Raw genomic sequence first — 7679 nt, 5'->3', positions numbered from 1 at the left:
AGGCAGAATATTTGCTTCCTGATGTGGAGCAGCAGCAGCTGCAGAGCACCTGCCAAGCCACGGTAAATGGCAGTATGGCAAGGTCTGGAATGCTAATAAAAGAGCAGTCTCTGGGACCTACTTTGACCTCCTTGGCAGTAAATTAGCCACAAGGCTCAAAGCCCCATTCCCTGATTTGTGACTCACCAGGGGGGACAGGCAGGACATGGTTGTAACGTGCCCTGATTTCACCCAATAGAGGGTCAGCAGTTGACTTGGGATATGGATCTTGCAGCAAGGAGGGACTGCTCACCAGGCTGGCACAGTTGTGTTAAGTGTGTATGTGGTTGGTTAGTTGGGTTTTTGTCACTTCCAGGCAAAGAGGTGACAACTCTCCAGCTTTGGAAAGCTTTGCAATGACAAGTGAAAGAGCAGTCTCTGGGACCTACTTTGACCTCCTTGGCAGTAAATTAGCCACAAGGCTCAAAGCCCCATTCCCTGATTTGTGACTCGCCAGGGGGACAGGCAGGACATGGTTGTAACCTTCCCTGATTTTGTCCAATACGGGGTCAGCAGTTGACTTGTGATATGGATCTTGCAGCAAGGAGGAACTGCTCACCAGGCTGGCACAGTTGTGTTAAGTGTGTATGTGGTTGGTTAGTTGGGTTTTTGTCACTTCCAGGCAAAGAGGTGACAAGTCTCCAGCTTTGGAAAGCTTTGCAATGGCAAGTAAGATCTGGAGCCACTGCTGGAGGTGTGAGGAGGCCTGGCAGAAGACTAGAAATGTTAATTGGCAATAAGGTCCCTTCCAAGTCTAACCATTCTATGATTCTAAGTAAGATCCGGAGTTACTGCTGGAGGTGTGAGGAGGCCTGGCAGAAGACTAGAAATGTTAATTGGCAACGTGCATGTTTTTGAGGCAACTGAAACCACTTCCTACTGTACAAAGGGTGTGGTGTTGTGCCCTGAGGGAGAACAGGACTTTGTTCAGCTTTAAAGACTATGGTTGGGCTGGGCTCAGAGAAGTAATGGGTGGGTATGCCAGAGAGTCTCATTCTCTGGGGACATTCAAAACTCACTTGGATATGTTCCTGTGCAACTAACGTGCATGTTTTTGAGGCAACTGAAACCAATTCCTACTGTACAAAGGGTGAGGTGTTGTGCCCTGAGGGAGAACAAGCTTTCTTCAGCTTTAAAGACTGTGGTTGGTATGGAAAGAGCTGGGCTCAGAGAAGTAACGGGTGGGTATGCCAGAGAGTCTCCTTCTCTGGGGACATTCAAAACCTGCCTGGATATGTTCCTGTGCAACCTGCTCTGGGTGGACCTGCTTTGGCAGGGGCGTTGGACTAAATGATCTCCAGAGGTCCCTTCCAACCCCATGTGATTCTGTGATACTTGGATGTATCTGCCAACAGTGGAGCAACGTATGGAATGTGTTTAGAAGAGAAATAAAAGAAACTCTCTTCATCCAACCCCATGTGATTCTGTGATACTTGGACAGCATGTATCTGCTAACAATGGAGCAATGTCTGGAATGTGTTTAGAAGATAAATAAAATAAACTCTCTTCTTTTAGCTTGGTTTCTATTTGTCCCCCTTCTCTACTGCTCCCACTGTCCACATTCTCACAGAGAGCAGGATTAGCATGTAAGCAGGGATTTTTCTGGCTAAAATGAGGTATAATTGTGGACAACCACCTTCTCCCCACGGTACAGGTATGGACAAATGGTGAAAGGAAGGTAGATGCACATGGATGCACAAGGCAGTGCTTCTGCCCTGCTTTAATAAAGGGAGCGTTGCCGGCTCACACTGGTAAATGCAAGTTCATAAATTGTGCATGAAATTACCGCATTTGTATGCAAAGTTGTGAGAACATCATGGGCATATGGCTGGAATAAGTGCCAAGATACTCTGGTGCTAAGCACAATGCGTGTGCCTAGACAGAAGCTGATTGAAGTTGATAGGCAAACTGGGATATTACTTCTCACTCAACTTCAAACAGGACAACCTTAAAATACTTCCCCACGTATTTCTTCCACGCTGTTGTGCTAATAACTACTCCTGAAAATATCTAGGATTTTTGGTAGAAATATATGGTCTACCTATAAAAACAACAAAAAAAGTCTCATTACTCATGCTAACTAAAACATTTTTCTTTTCTTTTCTTTTTTTTTTTTTACATTTTTTTTTTTTCTGTAGCTTTTGAAATACCTGAGAAATAGGAACGGCCTTTGAACTTTCTCAAATGGTAAGGCAGTACTTTCTTTTTTGTGCTAATTTTTCAGTTGGTTTCTGGCAGAGTCATGTAAGAATATGGCCCTTCACTTATCAGAGCAGCATTGATCAACTCATACTGAGTATGTGCTACATATGCTATTTTTATGCTTTGTTGCTGCAAACTATTGGAAATCTTATTCAAAACAACTAGCTTTCTCTTGAAGAAACACAGTATAGCACCAACTTGTGTTGCTGTTGCTCTCAGTTAACTGGAACATATAAAATCTGATTTTGTGTTTGGGCTGTAAGATATTCTTCTTCCCCATACCCAAGGCATGATGAAGAAGCTCAAGATGGTATCTTTGAGGCTAATAGTCAGCAAACCAAAGTAGCTTCTCTGTCTCTTTTTGAACTAGAAATAAGCTCTGGAGAAGAAGTAGTTTCTGGAGCTCTGTACCATAATGACCGATATGCCCAAGTGTGTACAGACCAAAGAGGTGGTACTTCCATCAAGCAACCAAATTTGAGACTGAGATACCCTCACAGATTTTTACTCACTGGCTTCTAGAAGGGATTCATTGATGGAGGTGAGTAAGTATTTATGTTTCTTTGTCTGTGTGTATACCTTTCACCACATGCATGTGACCATGCTAAAATTTATGTCTATGGTCTCATATTTAAATGGGTATGTCATATGTTTGCACTACTAATTCCTTTTTAAAATTGCTTTATTTGCTCATGTTGATCCACGTTTCTGTTTAATAGTCAGTTTCTTTGCACGTTCTGGCATCATCTGTTCTCAAAATGAATTATTTTAACAGTACTGGGACTAAACTAACCTGGAAAATTGCTTTGGAGATGAAAGGGAAAAAATGGTCTGTAAATTAGTCTTTTGCAATCTCTGGTCAAAACAGAGTCTTGCTGAGTGACTTTAAAGAACAACTGGGCAAGGCAGAGATCTTGACAAATAAGCTTTCAGAGACAGTCCAGATGTAATGCCTCTTCTACTCCATTAATAATTTTTCTAGAGTATTTACTCAAGTGTTTTTCCTGATATAATCACACAATTGCTTTCAGGCTCCTGTTAGGCCTGGCTCAAAGCAGATTGTCAGAAAATGGCTAAATTATTACCTCTCATGTCTAGCAGCATTTGGTTAAAAAAATATGGTTAAACTGCTGTTTTTGTGCTTTAGCATAGCACAGGAAAGAGCAAAGTTTTTTTTCTCAGCTGAAGCAAAGGATTTCAGAGGTTTTGTCAGGACTACTCACTGTGATGAATGTTGTTGCAACCAGGTTTTTATATGAGTTATCATCACTGCCATATCCAAGCATTTGCATATTAGTATTGTGGCTGTAGCGCTGATCACCTGAAATAGCATCCGCTGCTAACAAGCCAGTCTTTTTCTTTGGATGAATATATCTAAGTCATAAATCACCGTGAATTTAGATAGGAATAACAATAATGGTTGTTTCTACTTCCTTTTCATATTTTATATTCCTCCTATAGCTTACATCCTACCTTACATTCCTTGTGTACTGCAGGAAAAGCATATTTGCATCAGAATTTAGGGACTCAAATACATCCAGTCTGCTTAATTATCTACTAAATGGAATACATGCTGCCTTTTGTAAGCTGGCTTCTCTGCTCCATTTTTATTTAAATCAAGCATCAATTTAGATTAACAAAATTAGCAGGTACACTGCATGTTCTGCAGGCTTACAGGTCATTGTGAAACCTTTTCAGGTTCCAAATATGTGTAATATTCATGCACTGCTGTTGTAACATTACTTACCAGACATATGTTGGCCATGTAAGTGCTATAAAATTAAACTTCTTTTGCAGTGATTGGCCCTAAAGCATTCTTTAGAATTTTTATCTCCTTGGTACTGATGGCAAATCTAGTAGATAGTTGTCTGGGCATTCTTTGTGCTGATGGAGGCATTTGTTGCAATTTTGGAAGAAGGTGTAGCCATTAGCTAATAAGCTTTTTTAAACCCTGTGCATTTGTTGCAATTTTGGAAGAAGGTGTAGTCATTAGTTAATAAGCTTTTTTAAACCCTGTTGTTTTCAGTGCTCAGCTCTTCACCTTGGAAGGACAGATTTTCTGTGGTAAATGAGAATGGAAGTCCTGCATCAGTTTGAATTAGACAGTACCTGCATATGAGACAAAACCGTAGTGTCAGGGAGCAGAGTTTCAACACAGCAAGCAGAGAACTGCTGGAAAACCTAAAGGCTAAATGCAGTCAGAAATATAGCCAGCTATATGGAAGGTTCCACCGAGCCCTATGGAGTCTGTGCGTTGCTTGCTGCCCCTATAGAGAGTGCATCTCTGAGATGTCACTGTCGTTTGGAGGAACGTCTTCCCTCATCAACTGCTGCACCAAAATGATGGGTGTACAGCTCCCCCTGCAGCCCAGCACCTTTTCTTCAGAAAACATTGGGGTCACAAGAAAGGATGCTTTTGGCTTTTGATGACTGTCATTGGAAAAGATGTTTTGCCTCTGAGCCCTTCTCACCAGTTGGGGACTTGTTCTTGCCCGTAATGAACTTGGGGATTGACATCATTGCTTCATTGCTCTCAAGTACATTAGAGATTCTTCTCAGCTGAGGGCTCTTTTTTTTTTTTTTTTTTTCTTTTTTTTTTTTTTTTTTTTTTTCTCCTCATTTCAGTGTCTCAAGCCAAAGCTGGCTCCCTGCCTGCTGCTTGTTGGAGCTCTTCCCAGGCCACCTCATGGTTTTCATGAGGAGTATATTTGTTAACTTGAAAAATACATATGAAGATAACTAATGTTTCTCCTCTATCCCCTGTCTTCCTTCACCACAGTGTACCCTATGGTTAGTTCAGTGCTAAATAAAATAGCACAGAGAGGATGTTTTTGCTTTCTGTTGAAATGACAGAGTGTTTCTCTTACCTGTGTCTATTTTCTGGCTACATTCCACACCTTTAGTTTGTGCCAGCAATCTTCTCTCATTTCTGAAGCTTGTTTATTTTGATTTTTGTCTCTTTCCAGGAGAAGAGCATCTCAGAAGGTGGAGGTTGAAGACAGGCATGAAGAATTTGGGAGTTCAGTCCCCGGTACAGCCGTACAGAGGGTCCAGGGAGCAGCTTATGGATGGAGAACTGAGAATGGTACTTTGACTGCTCTGATTCGTTTCATCAAGCAAATCAACCTGTTCCCAAACTTGTATGTATAGGAAAATTGACTTGGACGCTAATTCTTGGATTGTAAAGGTTTCCCTGTGCAGGTTAGCAGGCGTATAAACTTAATATATATTAGATAAACCATATTACAGCCCTGTGAAGCCACATATTAAAAAAAAAAAAAAAAAAAAGTGGCATAATTTAATTTTGCTTAATTCATTTCTGCAACAAATTAAACTAAACCAAATTCAGGTGGGATTTATTCCAGGTTTTTAACGTGGCTCGACTAATCCACTTGAAAGGATAATTCGGCTGAGTTTTGCTGAGCGTGGCGTGTGGACAAGCCGTGACACACGGCACCGCGCTGTCCAGTTATTTTCCCTCAGGAGACTGAAACGTACAGTTACAGTGATGAACAACAAGTGGCTGCGACCAGAAAAAAGCTCAGTTAATCAACAGCAGTAGGAGCATCGGGTGCAAATCAGAATCGGACGAGGCAGAGGAAGTTTTGCTGGGCAAATCTCCCACATTACAGCCTTTCTAATAACTTTTCTAATAACTAGCCCACCAAAGGGACAGATCACTGAGCAGCTATTTGGTTGCTGGAAGGTGGCTCAGCGGAGAGAAAGAGCTAAAATAGTAAGGGTTTGGGGGCAGATGCTGGAATCTTTGTTGTAATCAGGGGAAATTGCTTTGCCCAGGAGAAGTAAATAAAATTTGGAGGCTGATCCGGAGTCTGAGTGTGGTGCTGGCACTTCCCAGGGGAAGAAAGTAGTTTGCAGGTTTTTTAATGGACTATTTATTTCAGACATCTCCACACCCCTTCCTCCTACCAAGTTGAGGGTGAAGAAAACCTCAGGAGCATTGCCTTTTTGGAAAAACAGTTCTTGTTTTGAAACACGGGTACTGAATATAAATATCCAATTTGTGAATTATGTTCATTATATAAAGAAATTAAATATGATGCATTTCTGCATTGAAGATAAGCTTCATTTCTGACCTTATCACTTCATTTGAGTACTGTTTCACTAATTATCTCAATTGCTCCATCTTTATAGATGGTTACCTCTGCTCTGGAACGGGACCTGTTTAAGCACTCCGAGAAGAGGTAGTTGCCTTTTTGTGAGGAGCTACCAATATGGCCTATCCAAGAATTGTGATATTCAAACTGTTTACTTTTTCACATGTTTCTGGTAAGTTTTCCCCTCATCTGCCATTTGAGATATACTAACAGGAAAAGAAGGTGGTTTATGGTGGGTTTCGTATCAGAGAAACAGCAGGAGATGTACTTGCGGTTAATCTTAGAGAGGTGACTGATCAGGACACCTTGCCTTGGAAGCTTTGTTTCTACTAAGTGAACTTTTGCAGAGCAATCTGTATGATGGACGAAAGGTAAGATTATTTTTTTTTCTCTGTGTACACAGTACAAATTTTGTGTTTCTTTTCGAGCTTTTACTTTTCTAACAAAGGACAAACAACGGAGAATTCGAAGGTTTGCCAAATCCGTTGTGACAGCATCCTTGGAAGCTGCCTGCTGGGGAGAGACAGGGGTATGAAAGACACGTCTGGCTGTGGGATCTTCTGTTGTAGGTCAGCAGAAGGCCACTTCTTGCAGTAGGGTCCGCTCGCCTATCATGTTGGCTGGATTGAGACAGCTTTTACTTTGTGCAGGTATTCTGAGTGGGTGTAAAAGCCCACTTTCCAATAAGTCATGGCAATAAATAAAAAAGATAGAAAAGCAGGAGTTAAGCCTGCTTGCAAATAATGTGTAGCTGCGGGTAGGTCTTAGCAGCCGGATAATAAGCAGAGTGTGCTTTCCCTAGAGCCATGAGTGTAACAATGTAAGAAGACAAGACAAAGCTCCGTGCATGTGTAATGCTAAAAATATCAAGTTAGAGTCCTCGGGCTTTAGGTCAGTTGTTCGATAGCAGTTAAAAGGAAATCCCTTCCCACCTCCTGCCCCATATTCTGTATGGATATGTTCTTACAAACATAAAGAATAATGATGCCATGCCTTTTAATTAGGGATTATAAATCAAAGTTAATTGCCTTTCTCCAAGCAGGTAAACTACCTTCAGTAAAGAAATCTAGTCAGAGAGGTAGTTATACAGCCTAGTTATACAGCCTACCCTCCACAATTTAACCACAAAAAGTGCAACAAAGAAATTAAATGATTTATGGAGGAGCTAGAATATCCCCCTTTGTTGCAAATACATTTATTTTTTTTCAGAACAATGGGAATAAATTCAAAGAGAGGAAAAACCTCAAGCACTAGGCTAATAGTATTAACCCCCCCCAGCTCTTTACATTTTTTTTCTGTACAACAAAAATCTCTTTTCTC

The 7679-nt window shown here is 41.1% G+C and overlaps 1 long non-coding RNA gene across 1 annotated transcript; it reads left to right on the top strand.

Moving 5' to 3' along the window:
* The first annotated feature begins 2175 nt into the window (after window positions 1-2175).
* On the top strand, window positions 2176-5288 carry LOC106887378. Its single transcript, XR_001411872.1, has 3 exons — window positions 2176-2226; window positions 2612-2782; window positions 5208-5288. It is a non-coding gene; the product is annotated as an uncharacterized LOC106887378 (long non-coding RNA).
* Window positions 5289-7679: the final 2391 nt, after the last annotated feature.

This window comes from Calidris pugnax, unplaced genomic scaffold (assembly GCF_001431845.1).
Source record: "Calidris pugnax isolate Ruff unplaced genomic scaffold, ASM143184v1 scaffold8, whole genome shotgun sequence".
Taxonomy (NCBI): Eukaryota; Metazoa; Chordata; class Aves; order Charadriiformes; family Scolopacidae; genus Calidris; species Calidris pugnax.
Note: the sequence above shows the minus strand (reverse complement) of the source record. Positions and strands in the feature narration are given on the sequence as shown.